The sequence below is a fragment of the Danio rerio genome, chromosome 19 (assembly GCF_049306965.1).
Source record: "Danio rerio strain Tuebingen ecotype United States chromosome 19, GRCz12tu, whole genome shotgun sequence".
NCBI classification, from domain to species: Eukaryota; Metazoa; Chordata; class Actinopteri; order Cypriniformes; family Danionidae; genus Danio; species Danio rerio.
The window spans coordinates 30,595,437-30,608,300 of record NC_133194.1 but is presented as its reverse complement, the minus strand read 5'-3'; the positions used below and the strand labels follow the sequence as shown (position 1 = coordinate 30,608,300).

The following is a 12,864-nucleotide window of genomic DNA, read 5'->3' as shown; positions in this document are numbered from 1 at the left end:
TTCCAGGGTTTACCATAAAAGATTATTTACACATCCATTTCAAAATACCAGCAAATTCTGACATCATTAAACAGATATGGCCTCTAAATGGCTGCGCTTGTTTCTGTAAACATTCTGCTTTTCTCCCAGAGACATCCAAAGGGAAACCACAGCTGAATGTTTACACATTTGACTACATTACAAATTCTGTGGATGGATAAGTATTGTGAACAACTTCGATGAAAACATTTGAAGGAATGCTTTAGCATGTCGAGATGTACATAATATGCGGTGCTGGTGCTCACCGGCTGCTTCACGTGCACACATGTCAAGCAACTGAAGCAGAGCTTGAAGGAAAACAAACAACGGTTTATCATAATCATTTTATCACACAGTTGGCATTAAGAATGAACAGAAACTTTATCTGACTAACATCTAGCAGCTAAATATGTCTGGAAAAATATTCAAGAGCATTTATTTTATAAACAGGATGGATGTGAATGCGTCAGAATGTTCTGATTGGCTGGAGTAGACGTCTCACGTCAGCAAGTTGTAGGTGTGAAGGCGCTCTTTCCGGCAATTAGCCTTCTGCGTTCACATAGAGCAGCGTTCCGACAAATTACCGGCAATGTTACAACTTCTCTTTCCAAATAATTGCTTGAACGAATTTACCAGTATTTTCAAAAAGGGCCTGTTCGTACATGATCCTTTTCTGGAAAATTGCCGATAATTTTCTGGAAAGGTCAGTATATGTGAAAGGGGCGATTGAAATAGACATGACAAAAGTTGACGCTAGTGCACATACAGTCTGGCTGCTTTCAAGAGCTCCAGATTTTTTTTAAATGTCTTTTTGTAAGCAGCAGTGGTCACTGTTTTCACGTCAACCATTCTTTGAATAGGCCTAACCTTAACGCGATCCTCCTTTCATTATCACACACGGTATGTCTTTCATCTGCTTTTTTTTTTTTTCTTGCTCATAGTTATTTTTGTTAATATGGTTTCATTCAATTTGTTTACAATAAGATTGCTTTTATAGAAGAATAACTCCTATTTAGTTAACTGGTGATCTGACATATTTAGCCAGGACACAGACTGTGCATTGTTTTAGATACATGACAATAGTTATTTTTAAAATGTCTCTTTTTAAAGAAAGGTTTTGTTGAATAAAAAGTGCATGTATACAGCTATATTTAGCTTGTTTGACAAAGTATTTAAAATGTATGGCTAAGATTTTTTTTTTTTTTTTTTAGAGATAATTTTGGTAAATCCTTAATTTTGAGCCCTGAAAAGTCATGTGAAATAAAAACAAATTGCAGTGCAACACTGTGACATTAACAATCTAATCACACAAGATCTAAAACGAATCATTTTAGCATGTCAAAGTCAAATTTATGAATATAAAACACAACAACAGAATTGTGGCTAGTGAAAAGGGCAAGTGGCTAGTAATGTTGTAAATCTACTAGCAAAAGTGGCTGGTGATCAAAAAGGTTAACGTCAAGCCCTGTTGTTAATACATGAAAGCACGTTGAGTAATAATGATGAAAACTTGAGATGCATTTGTATGTGCTATTCCACCTTTATCAAAGTTTGGTCATTTATATAGGTATAGTTGCAAGATTAGTTAATATAATAACATATTACCTAATATTGCAATTATACATAAATGGTCACACTTTGATGAGTTTAACACATGAGGCAGATCTGTGCATTATTCACCAGATCTGAAATCATTTAAACTGTCACTATGGGAATTTTCAAGTGAAACCGAGTCTTTCCCTGCCTGCTAAGCTGAATAAAACCGCTCATTGCCTTTCCACAGACAAATACAGCAAAATGGAGTTCATATCTGCATCCCTATTTACCATCCAGATATGGAAATGAATATCAGGAAAGACAGATTGAAAGGAGTCTGACTTGGAAATGAGAGTGAGATTTTTCATTACCGTCACAGAGCACCTCATGTGGGTCGGACTCCATCATTTGAATGTGATTGGTTATGCACTGAGGGGGAAAAAAAGCACATTAGGGATGGGGCTTTCCTCTTATTTTCATTTCTTTTTTAACTCCTGAGGTCTGAAACCCTGAGTTTTTGACAAAGACGAGAAGGCTAAAGCGCACATAAAAAGATTCACATTTTTGGCCTAAATACTCTAAATACGACACATGCAAAATACCTTTCTTCAAGTGACTCTTCTTCCCTCCTGTGTTTTCAAACTTCAGAATGCAAGTGTGGTATCAAAAAGCAAAAGGGTTTCATGAATGGACTGAGCGACTGGTTTTGGTATGTACGTCTCATGTGTTGATTCGTCTGGCTATGGTTAGTTTGTCACAGCCTTTTAATTTGATACAAGAGCCAATTAAAACTGGCCCGGAGACATCAAGGTCAACTGGTAACCAGCAGGGTCGTTGCCATGGAAATTATGAACAGCTGCTCTTCCATAATGCAAAATGAAACCCGGTGTAATTGCCGGGAATGGGAAATCTTATCCGATTATCAAAGTCAAATTGATTTGAGCCTGCCACTACTGTAAGCTACATCAGTTCACATTTTTACAAAAAGGGGTCAGACCTGAAATTAAACCAAGTAATGTATAAAAACAAGTAACTGCTAGTAGATGTTTGCTGATATTTCAAAATGCAATAATAATGAACATGTATGATTTTGTCATTGTGTGCTCTTCAATATAAGGTTTTATTATTTAAATCTTTAGATGTGTAGTCTTTGCACTAGTGTCCATTACGTCACAGCAAATGCTTGAAGACTTATTTTTTTAAACATAAACAGTTTCATGAGTTAATTTGGCCTGTAACATGTCAGATAATGCTTTGAAATGCTTAGGTTTTTAAATATTCCTTAACTTAACTGACCTCAAACAACTGGCTTTTGCTGCTTGTTCAAACTACTTATTTAAAATGAGTTAAAACAACACAATTATTAAACTTTGGTGGGGCAACTCAAATGTTTTATGTTCAATTCACTTACATTGTAAAAACTATTAAGCTAACTTAATCAATTTTTGTTGGGACAACTTGAAGGAATTGTGTAGAACCCAGGATTTTTAAAGGGTTTAAAGTAAGACTCAATTTGTTAACATCAGTTAAATGAACTAAACAGATGATGAAAACAACAAAAGTTGTAACCGTTTCATCTGTTAGGGGCTAATAATTAATACAGTTCTTAAAAATTGTTTAAAACAAGTTAAAACAACACAATTGTTAAGTAGTTGGGGGGCAACTAACTGTTTTATGTTCAATACACTTAAATTTGTAAAAACAATTAAATTAACTTAATCGATTTTTGTTGGGACGAATTGTGTGGAACCCAGCATTTTTTTATAGAGTTTATAGTAAGACACAATTAGCTAACATTAGTTAATTGAACTAAAACAGATGATGTAAACAACTTGTAGAAAGCAAATTGTAGCTGTTTTATTTGATAGCGCAAATAACTAATAAATGTAATTAAATTATTAAAAAAAAAAACATTAACATCTTCTGGTAACACTTTATTTTAAATACCAATTCTCACATTTAACTACTGGCTTATTACCTGGCTTATTGGCTGTTTATTGATGCACTGTAAAAAGAATGCTTGCCTTCAATTTTTAAGCTGAATCAAATTATCCTAATGGGTCTGTTGAACTGAAATAAAACACATTGCGAAACTTATAAAATTAAGTTAGAACTTGATTAACTTAGTTAAATAAGTACCAATGACTTAAAAAATGCTGTCAGGACTAATTGATCACATAATTTTTTACAGTGTAGTTAAAAAGTATTATTTTAATCTACATCCCTAATCCTACCCAGTACCTTACCTTACTAACTCTTAATAAGCAGCAAATGAGTACTTTACTGAGCTAAAAGTCTTAATAGTCTGTTAAAAGCGAGAATAAAATAAAGTCTGACAACTTCTGTAAAAAAAAAAAAAAAAAAAGTTGTACTAATGTTGTACTAATGCATTACTGTTTAATATAGTTATCCATTTATGATGCTTTTGCAACTTTGAAATTGAATTGTTTACTCTAAACATTTACAGTATGTACCAAAGGGATAGTTCACCCAAAAAAGAGACTTATTTTCCCACGCTTCACTTGTTCCAAACCTATCTGAGTCTCTCTTTTTTGGTATCAAACACAAAATAAGATATTTTGAAGAATGCTGGTAGCTGATACCCTTTGACTTCTATAGTAAATTTATATTATTTTTTACGTACAATGAAGTAGATGAGTCCCAGCAACCAGCATTCTTTAAAATAGGTATGGGCCGGTATACATGTATGATAACCTTAAAATAAAAATATCAGGGTTTCACAGTATCACAATACTGTGTTTACTACTGTAAAATATATATTTTTAAATGTTTTAGTAAAAAAAACAACAGCTTTTTTCCACATTAAACACAATATATTACATTTTAGGACACATTTATAATATTTTGGAACCGAAAACATGTCAGGCTATATAATTAAAATAAACCATTGACTTCTACCATCTACATTAACACCAAAAACACAGATTTCCTTACAACACATAAAAAAAAACTTTACATATACCTGAGAAATGGTATAACAAAACATGTTTGTAGTTTTATTACCTTGACTTTTCCAAACTGCGCTAAACCTTGAAACCAGTTATAGCCCCATGCCTACTTCAAATATATTACTTTGTGTTCAACAGAAGAAAGAAACTCATAATGGTTTAAAACTACATGAGGAAGAATAAACAAGAACTATCTCTTTAAACAGTAATTAAGAGATCTTTACGTTATATATGTTTAAGTAATGCTTTTTTGCAGCTTATGTCAATATCGTAATAGGTATTTCTGATGCTTTCAAAAGTCACTAATAAACCATTGTGAAAAACAGGTAGATGATTGCTAGGTTGGCAGAACTTGGGCATCAGGCACAATGTTGATATGCCACACCACACTCTTTAGCATCTGTGTCCGCTAATGAGCTGATTTCTCTACTGTTTTATCTAATCTCCCAGGATAGGCCATTAGCATCTCCAAAGAGAGGGAGAGAGAGAGACTCCAGCTATATTAAAAGCAATAGCACGCGCTATTGATGGCCACAGCCAATAACAGGGTAGCACTAACACTCTCTCGGCTAAAAGCTTGCGCTAATAGGTCCCTTACGGCAGCAGGATGGCAACAAGGCGGAAAAGAAGGCGAGAGGTTAATTTGGTCCTGCCCAGGTGAAGCAGCCAGTCAACCCTCGTAGATTTCTGCTTCCCCTCCTCTCTACTCCAAACACTTAATGATTATTAACATGCTTCAAATGCTTAAGGAGCGCTGGGAGTCTCGCTCACTCTCTGGCGCACTGGAGCGCGAGGGGAAATCATTATGCTAATGAGCCTGCCGCCGCTGTTTTTATTTCCTATAATCACCCGGCGATCTTCAGGGACGAGCAGCGCTACACACACACACACACACACACACACACACACACAATCGTTCTGAGCTTTATAAATATTTCCCCTTTTTCTAGCCACATTTTTTTTCAAAGGAAGAACAAAGGCGCTTGTGCGTTTATAAGAGGGCCTGTGTCTGCACGAGGAGCGGGGAAATGAATCGAATGCCACAGAGTTACTCGCTGTTAGCTTTGTCTGTGACGTCTGGATAGGCTTTTTTTGAAGTCGCGCGTTTAGCAATAATATAGCAGCGATCAGATAGACTCAGATGGTGGATTTTCAACCATTTTTTATTGGGAATAATTGCTGTAGCTTTTCTAACAATTCCAGGAATTGAGGAGAATCTAGAATGTTGTAATTAGCAAGTTTTAGCGCAAATTTCAGATTGTGAATTTTGGCCAGTAAAAAAAAAATTGCTATTCTATCACCAAATATTGGATTTAATGCTATCTTTTACAACTTGTTTTTTTTTTCCAATTGGGAGAGATTTTTTGAGTGATAAATTAGTTTCATAAAAAAAGAAAAAAGAAAGAAAATCTCGGTTTATCACAGTAGGGGCGAGTGGGGATGAATGTAACATGAGACAAGGGATGGGCGATTTGGCCTAAAATCAAAATCTTGACTATTTTAACGCAATTACGATTAACACTTTTATTTTCATTCATTTTCTTCTCGGCTTAGTACCTTTATTAATCTAGGGTCACCACAGTGGAATGAACCGCCAACTTAATCGATTATTTTATGCATTGATTTATTTTTTTTGTCCTCATAGTTCACAAGGGTTGCAAAAAAACGTATTGTCCCATTGTTCTCCCACGGTTCTGTGCGTCCTGTGATCTAAGGTTCAGAATACGCATTACTAATATTGGTTTCTTAATACAAAAACAACTGCAACAAAGCAGTTCTGCCATGCAAATCTACAGTCAAATGTGAAGATGTTACGTTGTCAGGTGTTTGTTAACCAATATGTTAATTGTTCACCAATATGTTAATTGTTGTTTGAATTGTTCTGTAGGCATTTTTTTCTAAGCATAGCATAAACCGTATGTTACCGAACCCGTGACCCTAAAACTGATACATACAGAACTGTGAGTAGATTGAGCAGTCTTTTTTCCTTATTACAAGTTGTGTTTCTCTTTTCATGTGTCTTACTAATGATCAATCTACAGGTTATTTAGTGCAATAACACATCTTTTAGTTTTTTCAGTTTTTTTCATCTTAGAGTTTTTTCAGTTTAAAAGTAAATCAGGTTTATATATCAAGAGTTCCTTGAGGATGAAAGTAACACCGTTATTTATGTCCCACTACTAATGTTCATACCTCTTTTTTTTGCTTCCACATTAGAGTTTTCAGTGTTTGGATACAGATGTTGAAGATATATTAGAGTTGTTCTACATTGATACAAAATTACACCTGATTTTCATAGACCACTGCTGTAAGTTACCACAGCATAAAGTTTTCTGCTAAAAATTATACACATCTGTCCCCGCTTTCCCCTAGTAAGACTTGGGCCCAATTCTGCCCCTTAGCCCTTCTCCTACCCCTACCCCTTGTTTTGCGCGTTCATGTGAAGGGGTAGGGGTGTCCCAATTCTCTTTAGCTTGAAGACGTAGTGCTAAGGGGAAGGGCTAGATGCCCCTCGAAACCACAGGACTACAAGGGGTAAGACAATTTCCCAGAATACACCATCTACTGTACAACAGCAATATGGCTGCACACGGAAATAAGGACACACACAAATTAGTATTTTTTTGTCATTTTTACGAATTTTTATAACAAACAAGCACATGTTTTAATACATTTATAACAGTGTTCATGTTTTACCGTCATGCTTTAAAAAAAAAAAAAAAAACGCTAAAATAAAAACTGCTAAATTTCGCTGTCAATAATCCATAATATTAACTCCTGTATAGCAATCCCACAACATACATTCACATCTGTCACTCGAATACCCTGTCAAAAATGTTGAATAGCTGTGAATGAGCTTTTTACAGTGTCTGCTATGTTAATGTTCTTTGTTGTGTGTTTACATGAATATGGCCATGGTGTAAATGCACAGTACAGTTACAAGCTTAGTGCCACATTATATTATTATGATAATATGATATCGCTACCTTCTATGATTTCCTGAAGATAAATACCAAATAATTTGCAACTGCAGCAGTCGCCATTGTCAATCTGACATATGATGATGTCTACAGGTGTTGTAATACTGTCCCATTTCTTCAGGGTAAATTTTGTAGCCCTTCCCCTTCACATTCTGTTTCAAGGGCCATGTGAAAGGGGAAGGGGTAGGTACAAAAATAGAACTGGTATTAAGCCTTAATGTTTAACATTGGGAAATTGTTTTGAAATGATTTTACTTAATGAAAAATGTCCAAAAGCAGTCCTTGTTGAAACTAAGTTGCCAAAAGTATTCAGGTCAATATAAAATGTACAAAGTTATTCAAAATAATTGCTAAAAAAATAAGTAAACTGGTGCATAATCTACAATCAATGAGGTTTGTGATTAGTCAGTTCTAAAAAGATAATATAATCCTAAATAAAAGACAAATAAAGCTGGCCATTGACCAGGAACACCTCAAGTATAACAATGGGATGTTTTTATTCTCTGTGTGAGCAAAATCAATAAGCTTCAACCCAATGTGGAAAAAAATGAGCTGAATGCAACATGAGGGTTTAAAAAAAGGATTAAAGGGGGAAATTTGTCTCAGAAATGCAAACCTTTTGTTTTGGTAATAACTTCTGTGTAAAATGTCCTCAATTGAGCATAACACTATTGACAAACCCCTTTTCCGTCCAAATTCTGGCTATTGTAGCCGCACCTTCAGCAGCAGTTTGGCTTATTAAAAAAAGATTGGGTTGTTTTAGTCGAGCCGCTAAATGCGCTGAGCTCTTCAGCAGCTCTTGGGGTAATTCAGACCCCTCTAGAGCTACACTAATGAGGGGATAATAGCCCCTGTGAAATGTAAATAAAACTCAAATCCCCTCACAGAGGGAGAGGAGGGGCCAGATGGAGCGACTCTCTCCCTCTCTCTCTTTCTCTCCATTGGCTTCATCCTTCACTCATATACATCACGTCTTCTCCATTATCAGTCGGCTGAAATTTTAGCCAGCGAGCTTGGGAAAATTATATGCATTTGGTTTACTCGTAACTTATTTCACACACTTTTCCCTCAGGACGGCGGGGGGAATCTGGTACCTCTAAAGACGCTGTTGATAAACAGACGCTACAGGGAAGACCCAATCCCTTCAATTGATTTTTTTAAACACATTATTCATACATCCGGACTGGCTCAAGGGTGAGATAGGCTGACAGAGGCATTTGAAGTGAGCTGAATTGATAGGAGCAGGGGACCCGCAGTAATGTATTATGCATTATAGACAATGATCAGCCATTACAAATCACCTAAGGGCAGGCAATAGATTGAGTTCTCCGGAATATCTGATAAAGCGCTGCTTTGAGGAGAACAAACACACACTGAATGGATTTACCATCATTCAGAGCTTTCGCCCCAGCTTAGAATGCATCGCTACCCGCAGGGCAAAAGAATGCTGTTGCCTTTCTCCTTTAAAAATAAACAGTATAAGCAACTTGTATGGGTCTCTCAGTCAAGGTCTTACTTTGCGGTGGAGCTGCTGTTGACAGGGGGGCTTTTAGTTTCACTACAAAGCTTATAAAACAAAAGATTGCGTACAGATGTACCTGACTTTGACCGGTGGATGTCTTTGTAAATTGATTGCCAGTGAAGTGCAGCACACTCCTGTAGGGAGAAAGAAAATCACAATTCTCAAAGTGAACGGCAGAAATGCCAATTCATCAATTGATACATTTGTAATTATGGAGGCTCTCGCTAAGCCACAGGCTCAGTATAAATCCTTCAGAGCATTCGTTCCGACAGAGATGGAGGCGTTTCCACATCATTAGTGGCGGGGCAGAAAGCCGAGAGCCCCGTCGAGCTCTCTCACACACACTTTTCCATCGGGCACAGATGGGGAAACATTCCCCTCATCCGAGGCACGAGCAACCTGTTTGTTTCCAGGTGGAATTCTTCCTCTGAGACTCTCTGGATAGCACAGCCGTTTACCTTTCTGCTCAAGCGTAACGCCACAGAAGATGCCAAGACTACTTATTTAGACTACTGTGATGTGTAGTACCACTTATTTTTAATGCATGCCCATGCTTTTGTTGTTAATCTTGTGCGCAGGCTATAAAATATATATTTAAGGCATGGGACTGTTTTTTTTTTTTTTTGCTTGCAGAGTAAAAAGATATTAAAAAGACAAATTGGACAAAAATAGGGAAAAAAAATTACTTTAACAAACAGGAAATGCTGCAAGCGTGATGGCAGTGTGTAGTGTTCATGAAAAAAAAAAGTAAAAGTAAAGTAGTCTCTTAATAAATGAACAGATATGTCCAGAATGAGTAATGCCCACCAGTTAAACAATACAATTGTTTTCAGCTGTATGATCATTATTACTTGCTCTCTGCAGAGCCAATTTACTATTAAGAGCAGAAGCAGCCTTGGGGCTCTGAACAAGATACTCAAGTGAAATAAAATAAGAAACCTTATGCTATGAACTAGGAATCATATCGTATGTGCAGGCAAGAAAGAGCATTCTGTGACTTCACAGTTTACAGAGTTTCTCTGCTCTAATACGTTTCTGTCTTGCATTAATCTATTGAAAATGCATTGATCATTCAAGTTATGCAGAACAGAGACTTGAAATCACTTTTACTATGATTTTTATTTTTTTACTTCTGAATTATAATACTTCTTTTATAAGTAAAAAACTGCTATCAATACAATAAAGACAAAAATTATATATATATATATATATATATATATATTTTTTTTTTTTTTTTTTTTCTTGCAAAGAAAATGTTTAACAACTTAAAAATAATTAAAACAAATATTTTTTTACATAATTTCACTTTTTATAACAACTTACTGCTGTAAACAAGGCTAGTTCAGGTAGAAAAATGCATGTATATTTAATATATAAAATGTTAAAAAGATTATTATAAATTAGATGAGCTGATGACAATCTATGTCATTTACAATAATTTCACAAAGCATTAAGACGTGGAATACAGTGTCGTTTCTATAAAGGTTAAACATTGCTCAAATGACTTTGCATTTTGCTAGAATGTCTCTAGCCTTAACAGCTCTGCACTAGTAGCTTTCCGGCTTGTGTTATAGCATAACAAATGTTTTAGCATGTTGCTATTGTTTTTTTTAGCATAGAATAGTATGTTGCTAGCATGCTTCGGTCATGTTTAACATTTGCTAGTATCCCACATAAAAAAAATATTATAGTAATATTTTGTACATAATATAGTGTTTTTGAACCATATTATTCATTCATTCATTTTCTTTTCGGCTCAGTCCTTTTCTCAATCAGTGGTTGCCACAGCGGAATGAACCATCAATTTAACCAGCATATGTTTACACCCATACACTCTTGCATTCACACACATATACTATGGCCAATTTAGCTTATTAATTTGGCACCAGGAGGAAAACCCACGCGAACACAGGGAGAACATGCAAACTCCACACAGAAATGCCAACTGACCCAGCCGGGGCTCGAACCAGCGACCTTCTTGCTGTGACGCGATCGTGCTACCCACCGCTCCACAATGACGCCCATACCATTTTATAGTATGTATTAAAGTCATACTGCATTGTTTAGGAAAAGAACGATGAAGAGTGTTTCCCAAAACCTGTAGTTTCTGTTGCAGACACATATACAGTGCAGATACTTAATAGATAACCTACTATAAATTAAAAGCATTGTATGCTATGCTTTTTGCTTTCACAAGCTTTGGACACATAACATAAATTTCTCTTTCAAATAATAGGTCACCTATAGCTTTAGTCATGAGCCACGGCTGTGTTTAAAAGGACATCAATGTTTTCAAAGTGCACTGCGAAGGGAGCACAAAGGGAGCGCAATTGTAAACATGAAGATCGCTAAAACTGAACTGTAAAATACTTTGAAAGCAAATTACACCTAAGAGAGATGAATTTTTTTTTTAAATAATAAAGTTTAAATGCTGGACTGTTCTAAACGAATCAGGCATAGGGGAGATACTGTAACTGGGAATAGAACACAGCCAGAAACCAGATATGTTTCTAACTACAGCTCTAGAGGTGTAATTGCAAGCATACACGTTTGCAACGCAGTTTGCTAATATTTATTGGAACGACAGATTTGGGAAACGCCAAATCAACAAACTATGTTTGTAATGATGCAACTTGTGACCTTAGTTGGCTAACGATGGTTTTTGGAAATGCACTCCAGTACAGTAAATAGACAGCAAAATGGTGGCAACATCAAACTATGATGCTAATGTACAACACAACGAAAAATATGAAGTGAAGTTTTGCACAGTTTGCCGACAATTTGGCAAGTTGACCACCTTTTGTTAAATCATTTAGAACTACAATAAAACACCTGCACATTTTCCATAATGCTTTTTTTGTTTCCATAACACTTAGAATTTTGCTCATCACATATTTTTGAACATGTTGGAAACATTTAAATTTACAGATGTTATTTTTGACATATTATTTAAAATATATGCTATTAACTTTTTTTTTTTGGTGGGGCCACTGGCTTGACCTTGCCAGTCGAAAAAATTCTTAGCGTTGAACCACGTAATAGTTGGTGTATTACCATGCTATAGAATTACAACAATAGATTAAATAAAGTGCTTTACTATAGTATGGTTCAAAAACCTTTACTATATAAAATAATATGACTTTTTATATATGTGTGGGATAAATTAGCATATTGCTAGTATGTTTCTAGCAAGTATACCACATGGCATGACAAGTTTTAAATTGTTAGTATAATTTGAAAGCTTACAATAACTTTTAAAAGCTTGTAAGAAACAAAACTGAGACATTTTTCAATAAGATGTAACCAACATGTTTTACCACATGGCTTACATGTTTAAACATTGTCATGTGTAATATTATTATTATTATTATTACTATTATTATTCTATTCTATTATCATTTTATTAGCAGGAAATTCCACAAAAAAGTCCAATAATGAACATCTGAAAATATTCTGCTGCATCTCACAGTTTGTTAAACCAATATCCCCCAACCGAACGCATGTAGATTACCACGGCTTCCTCTATAATAACCACCCTGATTCTGCAAACCTATGAGTCAAGCACAGACTAAACGGCTGAAACGTTTGCTTATAGTCGTGTAATCATTACTTCTGTGATTCGACATCCCATCCATTGTGAACGGGGTGGAGTAAAGGACGCTAGTTACAACTCTGAAAATTAAAGGCGAAACATTCTCCTTCTAATCTACGTCAAACATGGCATTAACCAAGAACATTTTGATCATACCGTAGGTGATGTATGACCTCAAAGCCGCTGGATAATAATGACTAAAACTTCGCAGACAGCCAAAATATTGTAAGCACATCAAACAGTAAT

At 35.5% G+C, this 12,864-nt stretch overlaps 1 long non-coding RNA gene across 1 annotated transcript in view; it reads right to left on the bottom strand.

Moving 5' to 3' along the window:
• LOC141379111 (uncharacterized) overlaps positions 1-12,864 on the bottom strand; it is a 105,938-nt gene that overhangs the window by 32,149 nt on the left and 60,925 nt on the right. The window contains exons 3-4 of the long non-coding RNA XR_012395099.1: positions 9,103-9,160; positions 1,926-1,983 (exon numbers count right to left, since the gene is read on the bottom strand). This is a non-coding gene — a long non-coding RNA (uncharacterized lncRNA). The remainder of the gene's footprint in view (positions 1-1,925; positions 1,984-9,102; positions 9,161-12,864) is intronic.